General features: G+C 38.9%; 1 non-coding gene across 1 annotated transcript; it reads right to left on the bottom strand.

Moving 5' to 3' along the window:
• Window positions 1–256: 256 nt before the first annotated feature.
• Window positions 257–363, bottom strand: LOC141670012 (small nucleolar RNA R71). Its single transcript, XR_012554263.1, has one exon. It is a non-coding gene; the product is annotated as a small nucleolar RNA R71 (small nucleolar RNA).
• Window positions 364–12697: the final 12334 nt, after the last annotated feature.

Raw genomic sequence — 12697 nt, 5'->3', positions numbered from 1 at the left:
ATAATACAGAACTCGGTTCAGTTTGGGCTTTCTCCTACAGAAGACCCCAACATGCACATCAGGGATTTTATCGAGATTTGCGATACTTTCAAGTTCAATGGTGTGACTGAAGATGCTATCAAGCTGTGACTCTTCCCACTCTCTGAGGGATAAAGCTAAGTTCTGGTTATATTCTCTACCATCAGGGTCTATCAGTACTTGGGAAGATCTTGCTCAAAAGTTTCTCACTTAATTCTTCCCTATGACGTAGACCGCTGCAATCAGGAATGCTCTTACTCAGTTTGCTCATCAAACTGGAGAATCTTTGTGTGAGGCATGGGATCGATATAAGAAGATGCTAAGGAAGTGCCCACACCATGGCATGCCTGATTGGATGATTCTAAACTGTTTCTACAATGGATTGGGTTCTACTTCTGCACCCATGCTCGATGCAACATCAAGAGGATCTTTGTGGGATAAGAGCTATAATGAAGCTTATGAATTAATTGAACTGATGGCTACTAATGAATACCAGAATCCTTCCCAGAGACTGACTCAGGGAAAAGTAGCAGGAATTCTGGAGTTGGATGCAGCAACTGCTATAGCTGCCCAACTTAAGGCTTTGACGATGAAGGTGGACACTTTGGCTAATTATGGAGTTAATCAAATCTCTAGTGTCTGTGAGCTTTGTGCTGGTGCCCATGAGACTGATCAGTGTACTATTTCTAGTGAGTCATCTCAGTTCGTGAGCAACTTTCAGTGATCACAACAACCTGTGCCAACTACCTATCATCCTAACAACCGCAATCATCCTAATTTCAGCTAGAGGAATGTTCAGAATGTGGTTTAACAGCCTTATCAGCAGTACCCAGCTAAGCAGTATAACCCCCTAGTTTTCAGCAACCGCAATATGCACCAAGACAGCAACTCCAGCTACAACAAGCTAATGAAAAATCTGAATTAGAGGAGTTGAACCTTATGTACAAGAGCCAATCTGTTTCCATCAAGACCTTGGAAAATTAAATTGGACAAATTGCCAATGCCTTGCTAAATCATCAACCTGGGACACTACCTAGTGACACTGAAGTACCCGGAAAGAGGGAAGCTAAGGAGCAGGTGAAAGCAATCACTTTGAGGTCTGGGAAGGTTGTGAATACCGAACAAACTCAAGTTTCGGAGGAAGAAGCTGGGGCTGAAGAAGTAGAGCAGCGGGGAGCAGAAGTGGAACCAAGGAAGACTACTATTGAGCACACTCCTCCTGAGGGTAATACAGGGGAGAAATAGATCTATCCTCCACCGCCTTTTCCTAAGCGGCTGCAGAAGAAAAAGCTGGATAAGCAATTTATGAAGTTTCTGGAGGTGTTCAAGAAACTTCATATCAACATACCTTTCGCTGAGGCTCTTGAGCAGATGCCTAGTTACGCAAAGTTTATGAAGGGTATTCTCTCTCAAAAAGTAAAGCTAGATGATTTAGAGACTATTGCTCTCACGGAGGAATGCAGAGCTGTGCTATAACAAAAGTTGCCTCTAAGGCTAAAAGATCTTGGAAGCTTCACTATTCTGTGTACTATTGGAAAAGTGTCTTTCGGCAGATGCTTATGTGACTTGGGAGCTAGCATCAATCTGATGCCCTTGTCAATCTTCAAGAAGTTGAACTTTCCTGATCCAAAACCGACTTATATGACCTTGCAGTTGGCCGATCGTTCTATTATATATCCTCGAGGTATTGTGGAGGATGTCTTGGTCAAGGTTGATAAACTCATCTTCCCTATTGATTTCGTAATTCTTGATTTTGAGGAGGATAAGAAGATCCCCATAATCTTGGGGAGACCCTTCTTGGCGACTGGCCATACCTTAATAGATGTGCAGAAGGGTGAGCTTATAATGCGAGTGCTGGATCAGGATGTAACTTTTAATGTGTGCAATGCTATGAAATTTCCTATAGAAAATGAGCAGTGCTTAAAGGTGGAGTTGGTCGATTCTATAGTGACTTCAGAACTTGATCAATTGCTAAGGTCTGATGTCTTAGAGAAGGCCTTGTTGGGGAATTCAGATAGTGAAGATGACGAAGGTGAAGAGCAATTGCAATATCTGAATGCTTCTCCTTGGAAGAGGAAGATTGATCTACCTTTCGAATCTCTTGGAATGGAGGAATTGAACGAAGCTGCTAAATACCTCAAGCCATCTATTGAGGAAGCTCCTACTCTTGAGCTTAAGCCTTTACCTGGACGTTTGAGGTATGCCTATTTAGGTGATGCATCTAGTCTGCCTGTGATTATTGCATATGACCTTTCAGGTAGCGATGACGAGAAGCTCTTGGGGATTCTAAGAGAGTTCAAATCGACAATTGGGTGGACCATAGCAGATATTAAGGGAATCAGCCCTTCTTATTGCATGCACAAAATTCTGCTAGAGGATGGTAGCAAGCCCATGGTTGAGCAGCAAAGAAGACTTAATCCAATCATGAAGAAAGTAGTGAAGAAGGAAATTCCTAAGTGGCTGGATGCAGGGATTATTTATCCCATTTTTGACAGTTCTTGGGTGAGTCTAGTTTAGTGTGTACCGAAGAAAGGAGGTATCACAGTTGTTGCTAATGAGAAGAATGAGCTCATTTCTACTCGAACAGTCACGGGCTGGTGTGTTTGTATGGACTACAGGAAGCTGAACAAGGCCACTAGGAAGGATCACTTCCCTCTGCCTTTTATTGACCAGATGCTCGACAAGTGGGCTGGTCACGAGTACTACTGTCTTCTGGATGGCTATTCGGATTATAATCATATTTTTATCACTCCAGAAGACTAGGAGAAGACTACCTTCACTTGTCTATTTGGTACTTTCTCCTTCAGACGAGTTTGTTTTGGTCTGTGTGGTAAACCGGCCATATTTCAGAGATGCATAATGGCCATTTTTCTGATATGATTGGCCAGAATGTGGAGGTGTTCATGGGAGATTTCTCTGTATTTGGCGATTCTTTTGATGAATGCTTGTAGAATCTTTTAAATATTCTCAAGAGGTGTGTTGAGACCAACCTGGTTCTCAATTGGGAGAAATGTCACTTTATGGTGCGACAGGGCATTATTCTTGGGCACAAGGTCTCTAGTAAAGGTCTTGAGGTGGACAAAGCCAAGGTGGGGTCATTAAAAATCTTCCTCCACCAATTTCTGTTAAGGGAATTCGCAGGTTTCCTTGGTCATGCGGGTTTCTATAGGCATTTCATCAAGGACTTCTCTAAGATTTCGAAGCCATTGTGTAGTTTGGTAGAGAAAGACGTCCCTTTCAAGTTTGATGACGAGTGCCTTTCCGCTTTTAAGACACTAAAAAAGAGTTTAATCATGGCACCTATCATAACTGCACCTGACTGGAATGAACCTTTTGAGATGATGTGCGATGTAAGTGACTATGCAGTTGGAGCAGTTCTTGGGCAGAGAGGGAACACCATATTTCATATGGTCTACCACGCTAGTAAGACCTTGAATGGTGCTCAACTGAATTATACTACTACAGAGAAAGAACTTTTGGCTATTGTCTATGGTTTTGAGAAATTTCGATCTTATCTACTTGGGACTAAAGTGACAGTTTTTGATCACGCTGTAATTCGTTATCTCGTCTCGAAGAAGGACTCGAAGCTTAGATTGATCAGATGGGTTCATTTACTTCAAGAATTTGAATTAGAGATCAAGGACATAAAAGGGACTGAAAATCAAGTCGATGATCATCTATCTCGTTAAAAAACCCTAATGCTACCTCACTGGACAAGACATTGATAAATGAGTCTTTTCCCGATGAGCAGCTATTTGGAATGCAAGAGGAAGAACCGTGGTTTGCAGACATTGTGAACAACCTTGTGAGTAATATCATGCCTCCTGACTTATTATATGCTCAAAGAAAGAAGTTTCTACATGAAGTGAAGTGGTATATGTGGGATGCGCCATTTCTTTTTGGACAAGGAGCTGACCAAATCATCAGAAGATGTATTCCTTACAGCGAAACGGGGGGAATCTTGCGAGATTGCCACTCGACGACTTATGGAGGACACTATGATGGAGAAAAGATAGCAGCTCGTATTCTTCAAGCAGGTTTCCTTTGGCCAACCTTATTTAAAGATGCTCATCAGTTCGTTTTGAAATGTGATCGATGTCAAAGTGTGGGTAATATGTCTAAGAGGGATGAAATGCCTTTTAATGTGCTTCTCGAGGTTGAAGTCTTTGATGTTTGGGGGATTGACTTCATAAGGCCATTTGTCTCATCTTATAACAATCAGTACATCTTGTTAGCGGTTGATTATGTGTCAAAATGGGTTGAAGTTAAGGCGTTGCCAAAGAACGATGCAAAGGTGGTGCTTAATTTTCTTCACAAACAGATATTCACAAGGTTAGGAACTCCAAGAGTCAGAATAAGTGATGAGGGGTCGCATTTTTGCAATTGCAAGTTCACTGCTATGATGCAAGAGTATAATGTGAATCATCGCATTACTATGGCTTATCATCCTTAGACAAATGGTCAAGCTGAGGTGTCTGACAGAGAGATTAAGGGCATTTTAGAGAAAGTTGTGTGTCCATCAGTGCAGTATTGTTCTTTGAAGATTGATGAAGTTGTTTGGGCATATAGAACAGCATACAAGACTCCATTTGGAATATCTCCATTCCAGTTGGTTTATGGTAAGGGGTGTCATTTGCCTGTGGATCTCAAGCATAAGGCGTATTGGGATTTGAAGAAGTTGAATCTTGACTTGGATGCAGCTGGAAAGAAGAGGATGCTTCAATTGAATGAACTTGATGAGTTTCGACTTCAAGCTTATGAAAACAACAAAATGTATAAGGAAAAAGTCAAGAGGTAGCACGATAGGGGTCTAGTTCTCAAATCATTTGTGCCGGGACAACAAGTTCTTTTGTTTAACTCTCGCCTCTGTCTTTTTCCTGGAAAGTTGAAGTCAAGGTGGTTAGGTCCCTTTATAATCAAAACTGTGTTTCCACATGGAGCGGTGGAAAATTTTGAGAATGATCCGGGCCAAGCATTCAAGATAAAAGGTCAGAGGTTGAAGCATTACTATGGTGACACGGCAAACCGTAAGGTGGTTAGTGCCGTTTTATTGTCTGTTTGATCTCAAGATTTTACATCGAGCTAACGACCTAAAACAAGCGCTTCTTGGGAGGCAACCCAAGTTTATTATACATTAGTAGGTAGAGGAAGCAAAAGAAAAGAGAAAAACACAAAAAAAATCAGAAAAAGAAAACAATTCATGGCCAACTTTAGAAGCCAAGTGCGCCCGCGCTGATGTAGCGCGCGGCCGCGCCAATTTAGCAGAAGGTGAGTGCGCTCGCGCTGTTCAAGCGTGCGACCGCGCCGGGGTCCCGACACAGAAAACATAAAAACAGCAGTTTGTGAAGAAAAAAATCAGGATTTTTACTACAAAATCAATTTCTACCCGAATTTTACTCTTCCATATCCCAAATTTCCCTCTCCAGATCAGCCCCATTATTCCCACAATTCCCATAATCAATTCCCACTTCTATTCCATATCTAACTCTATTCTCACCACCTATATATACACACACTTATACACAAACTTTTCCGCCACTTCACAAATTCTAAGACACAAATCTCTCTCAAACACTTATCTTTTATTCTCTCTTATTCAATCCCAATGGCACCCAAGAGACAAAGAACTCAAGTAAGCAGAAGCAGCACCAATTCTTCATCTACGGGTGGTGTGAGGCCGAGGTTTTCGACTCCAAAGGTGGAAGCGGAGTACATGAGGCTTCTCTCGAAGCCTATAGCAAAGGAGCAAGGTTTTTTGCCATCAGCGAAGGATGGTAAGTTGTTGTAGATGATTCTGGAGATGGGGTGGGTTCCTTTTTGCGAGGCTCCCGCTGTTGTGCCCATGAGTGTTGTTCGAGAGTTTTATGCTAATGCGAAGGTGGAGAAGAATGGCTTCACGGTGGTTAGGGGGATGACTGTGGAGTATAGTGCTGATGCGATAATGAGGGTGATTGAGCAGCCCGTGAGGAAGTCTGATCAGGACACTTGGAACGATAAGACTCCGGAGGACTTTGATCTGGATCTGATTCCTGCTACTTTGTGTGTGCCTGAGACTCACTGGAAGTTCAAGAGGGGCACAACTGATTACTCCACGTTCCCTGCGTCATGCATGAACAGGTTTACACGTGCAGGGAATTCGTTTATATGTGCTAATATCATGCCATCTTCTCATTGCATGAGATTACTGTGGAGCGTGCTCATCTGTTGTGGGGTATTCTTCAGGGTGACTATGTGGATTTGGGTGTGGTTATTTATCAGGTTATTTTGAGGTTCTTGAGAGGAGGTACTATGGGTTATATACCCTATGCGTCCGTTGTGATGAAGTTGTGCATGGCAGTTGGTGTTCATTGGCCCGCACATGAGCAGCTGCAGCTTTCGAGTGCTCCTATCGACAGTTCTACGCTGTTGAGCATGGTTGAGTGGTATGGCGGCAAGCCCGATCCTAATGGTCTTGGTTATTTTTATGATCATCTGCCAGGAGGACGTCCAGCTCCAAGACATATGCTGGTGGTACGCAGCAGGCTTCCAAGGCGGCTTGGAGAGCTGAGTTGGGTGCGGAAACTAGACCGTCGCAGCAGGAGTAGGAGGAAGCAGGGGCAGAGGTTGGAGCTGGTTTGAGCACAATAGTATAAGCGTCTAACGAGGAGGATGGATGCTATGCACGATATTTATAGTCGGTTTGCACGTGATCTCACTCGGGCACTTGGGACGGCATTCAGAGCCATCGGTGTTGACATCCAGTGGCCTGTATTTGGTGAGGACTCCATGTATCCACCTCCAGACATGCTTGACACTCCACTCGTTGAGGGTGATGATCTTGATTCAGAGTAGGTATGCCTGATTCCTTACTATTACCTTCACTAAGGACGGTGAATATTTTAAGTTTGGGGGTAGTAGTTGAAGGAATATGTTTTGTGTGAGTCGCATATAGTTTGCATATTCATGTTAGTTTAGTGCATATAGTTGCATATTTTGCCATGTAGTATTTTTTTTTGTAGTTTTTATGATAGTTTGTTCATGTAGTTCATGCATTTGCATAATAACATGATCCCTTAGATGATTTGGCTGATTGATTTGTGATGTTGATGCTAGTGTAGTGATGTCGTATTTAGTGATGTTAAGTCTTATTGAATTGATATGCATGCTAGAGGCAATTGTATTTCACTAAGTCTTATAGGTTTCTTGAGTGCTAGATCATGGTCATGATTTGTTGAGTTGTCGAGGTTTAATCGCTTGTTTATATTTAGAATTTAGGATATTCTCTTAATAATAAATTAATATGGATATTTAAAAAATTGGAAAAGTTGGATTTCATTGCTAGTTGTGTGGCTAGATGTCAATTGGCTAGTAGCCGGCTCATATTTATATGAGTAGTCTAGGGTTGAATGAGATGGAGCGAAACACACTTGTTCAGAAAAGGAAAAAAAAAGGAAAAAAAAGAAAAGAAAAAAAATATTTAAGTGTTATGTATAATTGATCACGAGTGGGCTCTTTAGTACTCGAGTTATTAAGTTCTTAGGGGACTTTGTGCCTAGTGACCTAATGCTTTTATAGTCTGGGATCCGCTAACCTAACGCTCATTACATGGGTACTATTGTATAAGTCTTTTATGGACCTCACTCATTGCATGGTCAAATAAGCATATTTGTGATGTTTTGTTGTGAATAAAAGTGTGAATCCATATAAACTCCGATATAAGAATTTAAGTGTTATAAGTTATTTTGAGTCTAGCTTTTATTCTATTTATAACCTTGTGATTGCTTTGATGAGTAGTGAGTCATGATTATTGATCTAGTTGCGATCGTATATCTGTAAGTAGTTGCACACACACACGTATCTGGTTTGTAGATTGATTTGTGAGGTTTGATTGATCTTTATGTGAATAACTGGATTTGTTGAAAGGCCCATATATGTATTCTTATATGTTGCAAGCACGCTAGGAACGTAACTAACTTACGGAGGACATGTGATTCTCAACATCAAATGTGTGAATCAACCCTAGCGATATTATATGTGTTTGTATGTTAATAAGACCATTAGTGTGACAATGAGAGTAGTAGTCTAAAAAGAATTCGATATCATGTACGCCATAAAGAAGTGCTAAATGGATCAGCTACTCCTCATCAATGAAAATTGGTGGATATGTTCATGGAATACATCTCTTCAACAAGGTATCAAATCAATCATGGAGGTAAAGAGTTTAGTATAATAATTCCGGGGAGTGGTATAAGACAAGGGGTCCCATTATCTTCTTATTCATTCATGATATGCATGGGGGGGGAGCTCACAACTCTTATTCAAAATTATGAACACAAACGTCTTTTGGTATTCAGGTTGTTCGAGGTGCCCCTACTATTTCCCATATGTTCTTCGAGGATGGTAGTTACATATATTACAAGGCCAGGATCAAGGACGCATATCAAGTTGTCAATTTTCTCATTGCTTTTAACAAGCATCATGACAAAAAATAAATTAAGAGAAATCTTCAATTTTCTTTAGTCGCAATACTTGTAGCGAAGCTAGACAAGAAGTTTGTAATATTCTTGATTTCTATGAAGCAAACAAAGGCATCACTTACTTGGGGTTGCCTAATATCTTAGGGAGGAACAAATCTAGGGTACTACAGTGTGAAGAGTGCATAAATGTTGTTACAAGAAGCGGGAGAGCAACAAGATGTGAATGAAGTTTAGAGAGTTAGAAGAAAGTATGGACTATGAAGATATCACATAAAATAAAGATTTTTCTTAGAAAGCTATATTTGAATGTCTACCCACGAAAGAACAACTTATAGTGCGTAAAGTTAATTTAAATCCTTGTTTCCCAGTCTGTAACGGAGAACGGGCGACTGTATTTCATTTTATGGTCAGGTGCCCTTTTGCATCTCAATGCTGGAGTCTCACAAGTTATGATTTTAACATCTAAGACATTGAAAACTTCTTTTTGTGGGTGAAAAGAATGGTACAACAGAACGCAAAGGAAGAGTTGGAAAGGATTATCATGATATGTTGGCCTTTATGGAAGAATATAAATGACTTGGTATGGACTCAAAAAGGTAAAGAATCGATAGACTTGGTAGAAGTGCGCAAGATAAACCTTGGTATGGACTCAAATAGGAAGTGTGCAAGATAAACCTTGGTATGGACTCAAATAGGAAGTGCGCAAGATAAACCTTGGTAAAGAATATAAATGACTTAGTATAGACTCAAATAGGATTGTGAGTATCAATGGAAATGTGCGCAAGATAAGTCATATAATAATTATTTTAGGTATATGACCTAAGCAGATGGCTATGAGCATTGGAAATGACCACTGGAAGGCATGGTTCAATACTGATGCCTACTTGTTAGATGAATCCAATAGTCACAGTTACGCTATGATAACAAGAAACCACTTTGGAGAAATTCTGGAGGCAATGTCGAAGTGCAAGCATGGTTAGATGGATCCAGAAATGGAAGAAGCTATGGGTGTTAAAGAGGCATTGAGTTAGGTTAAACAGAAAATGAGTTCAAAAGTGATAATTGAAATAAATTGCCTCTCAGTTGTTTAAGCTATTCGATGCATGTCAAGGTGCCTTTGGCTGAGTGATTAATGAGTGTAAAAAGCTGCTAGATTCTTTAAAAGAACATATGGTTACGTTAAACTTTGTTAAACGTTCAAGGTTGCTGTTGAGTGAAATTTATGGCACTTTATTACACTCTATAAGGCTTTTAATTGGTGCATTTGTATTCCAGTTGTTGGTGTTTTAATGTGTTTTCTAGTTTTTTTGCATATTCAGGCATTATCCAGTTAATCAGGTGAATTAGCATTGTTTTGGTGCTAATTTGGTGTTAGGGAGGTGTTGGAATAAAAGCTCTTGGAAACCGGCTTGAATCAGCAAGGAAAAATGAAGAAGTCAGAAATTTCATCAGGAGGTCAGCGCGCCTGCGCTGTGATAGTGCGCGGCCGCGCCCAAAGTCCAGAAGCTCAGCAAACCCACGCTGGTCAAGCGTGCGGCCGCGCCAGGTCGAGAAAAGAAATCCTGATTCTATTGGGCTTTTGATCCAGAAGATTTCTACTCTGTATGGGGCTGCTATATATACATAAATAAGCTCGTTTTTTTATAGAGAGACATACGAAAGCACAAGAAGAAGGCGTAAGAAGACCATTTTAGCACAATTCAACCAAGGCGAAGAAGATCTAGTTTTAACTTGTGATTCTTTGTTTAAGTTGTAACGTTGGATGCTAGTTTTCTTATTCCTGAACCTATACTCTTATTTTGTACTTTGTTTATTATTCGTTTATAAAGACTACGTTTATTATACCATGCTTTCATCGGAACCCACGTTGATGATGAGTCCGATTATGGGCTAATCATTATCATGGGGTTCTAGCGGATTTATTTATGGATTTTTTTAGTTGAATTATTTCGATGCCTTAGTGTGTGGTGATTGTATTATAACCTAGTATTGGTTGTGCGTATTCGTCTTATGAGCGTCGCGAACTTATAAGATAGTGTGTTAATTCTTAATGAAGCGAAAGTGAATTTAAGGATTTAGAACTTGCCATGCTAGCATAGGTTCATGTGTTATTGTTATGCATGATTTGTAGGTAATTTTAACCATCTTACTTGCCCTATGTAATCACAGTAGATAACTTGTGCATTAACCCGTTATGTTGTCAAATTCTATAGACATGTAGGGTCTCAATATAATTGGTGTCTACTCACCTTCTATCTTTTTTGTGGATGTCTGGTAGTATGGTATTCGTGCAATGAAAGTTGGTGTTTATCAGTTTCGCGTTATCTGATTAGTGTCATCACCATTACATGCTAAGGTTAAGAACAAAAAGGCTATTGAATGAAATATTTAATGAAGTTAGAATCCCATGTTTGACATACATATTAATTCAACCATTCTTAATCTCTTAGTTATAAGTGTTAGTTTAATTCTTAGTTATAAACAATCTCCATTTATTAATCGTCTAAGCATTAGATAATAACCATATCATTGTTGCATAGGTGCATATTCTTAAATTAACCAAAGAGTCTCTGTGGGAACGAATTTGATCTAAATCTTATACTACTTGTGAACGCGTATACTTGCGTGTATTTTAGCGCGTGTTTAGCGACTAACAGGTGCTCAGTATATATAGCAAGAAACTCTAGTTCTTTAGGTGAGCGTGTTTGGTCAAAGGGTGATACATTTTCTGACTTTTTGCATGCAATGATGGATGATTTGAAATATTTATAAGGTAATCCTTTTTCAACAAAAGAAACTAAATAATTTTATTAACCTAGCTAGCAACTCAAATATGTACTAATTTTATATCAAAATAAAAAATTTCACTTAAGTTTACATATTATATAAAAATTACATAGATGATGAGAAGCACCATGTAACTGGATCATGAATGAATTGTCAAAGTAGTCATCTGAAGTTCATTCTCATGTTATCCAATCACACATTTCAGGGCTCATGTATATATTTTGTTAAGTTATCGTCACTCCTAAGATCTCAAGATTTTAAGAACTGTGCTTATCAAAATCGTATCTCATATCTTAACATCTTCCTCACTTGAAAGCCCGTTTAATCGGGTTTGGACTTGGCAGAATTGTATCTCATATATTAACATCCCTCTCACTCAAAAACCTGTTTATTCGGGTTGGAATAGTGAATCACAATGAGTTTTGTATCTTTTTGGGGCTAGCGTCCGGTCAATTACTATGCGGGATCTCGTCTCATTTTTGGGCCCACCAAGGTATAATATTAATATTTGCAATAATTATTGAGAATAATGAAGATAGTAGGGTGATTCCTCCCGCCAGCCTGAGCTCTAATGTAAAGTTAAGTTACTGTTCGCACTAAAAATTTAGTAGAGTAAGGTCCGAACATGATTTTATATTGGTGTAAGAGAAATGTCCTTTTGATTTAATGCTCAAACGTATATTTCAAAAAAAAACAAAAATTATGTAATTTAAATGAAACTCTTATTTCCTGAAAAAGAAAGAGGCGCAAATACATGTAGACGTGGCAAAATGAGTCTGGATCCGAAAAACAGAACTAAAATTTATGGAACCGAGATTCGATCCAAGATTTAAATTATATAATTCGATAATCATCCGAAAACCGGTCTGAAAAGTATCTGAACCGAAAAGTTAATCAAAAATGATTCGAAATATGAGATCTGATTTTAAATTGGAACTGAACGAAACCGAATCATATATTATCTGAACCGAATATAATCCGAAATAAGCAAATTTCATACTCAAAAGTATTTTATATTTATAATAATATAATTATTTAATCTTAATATTTTTTAAAAGTACATTATATTATATTAAAAGTACCATATTTAATAAACATATATTTTTCCAAGTCTCACAAATTGAAAAAATGAATAAGTTATGATCTGAAAATATCTGAACCGAATTTTGTCTGATTTTAATCCAAATGTTATCCTTTTTTAATCTCAATTATACCCGATCTGAATCACATCCGATCCGAATGATCCGTTAATCCGATTTGGTACACGCATGCATGGAAAAGGAACTTACCATAAATGTCCATGACAAGTTTTGTGTATAATATAATAGGAAGTGTGAACTTATATATCCTCTGACTAAAAATTTGTCGCTGAAACTATCAGGTGATTCAAAAAAAATGTTGAATTTTTCATACAATTTGTCTACAATTTGCTTCTT

Source organism: Apium graveolens, chromosome 6, assembly GCF_009905375.1.
Source record: "Apium graveolens cultivar Ventura chromosome 6, ASM990537v1, whole genome shotgun sequence".
Lineage (NCBI taxonomy): Eukaryota > Viridiplantae > Streptophyta > Magnoliopsida > Apiales > Apiaceae > Apium > Apium graveolens.
The sequence above is the reverse complement of the archived record's forward strand: the minus strand, read 5'-3'. Positions and strand labels throughout refer to the sequence as shown.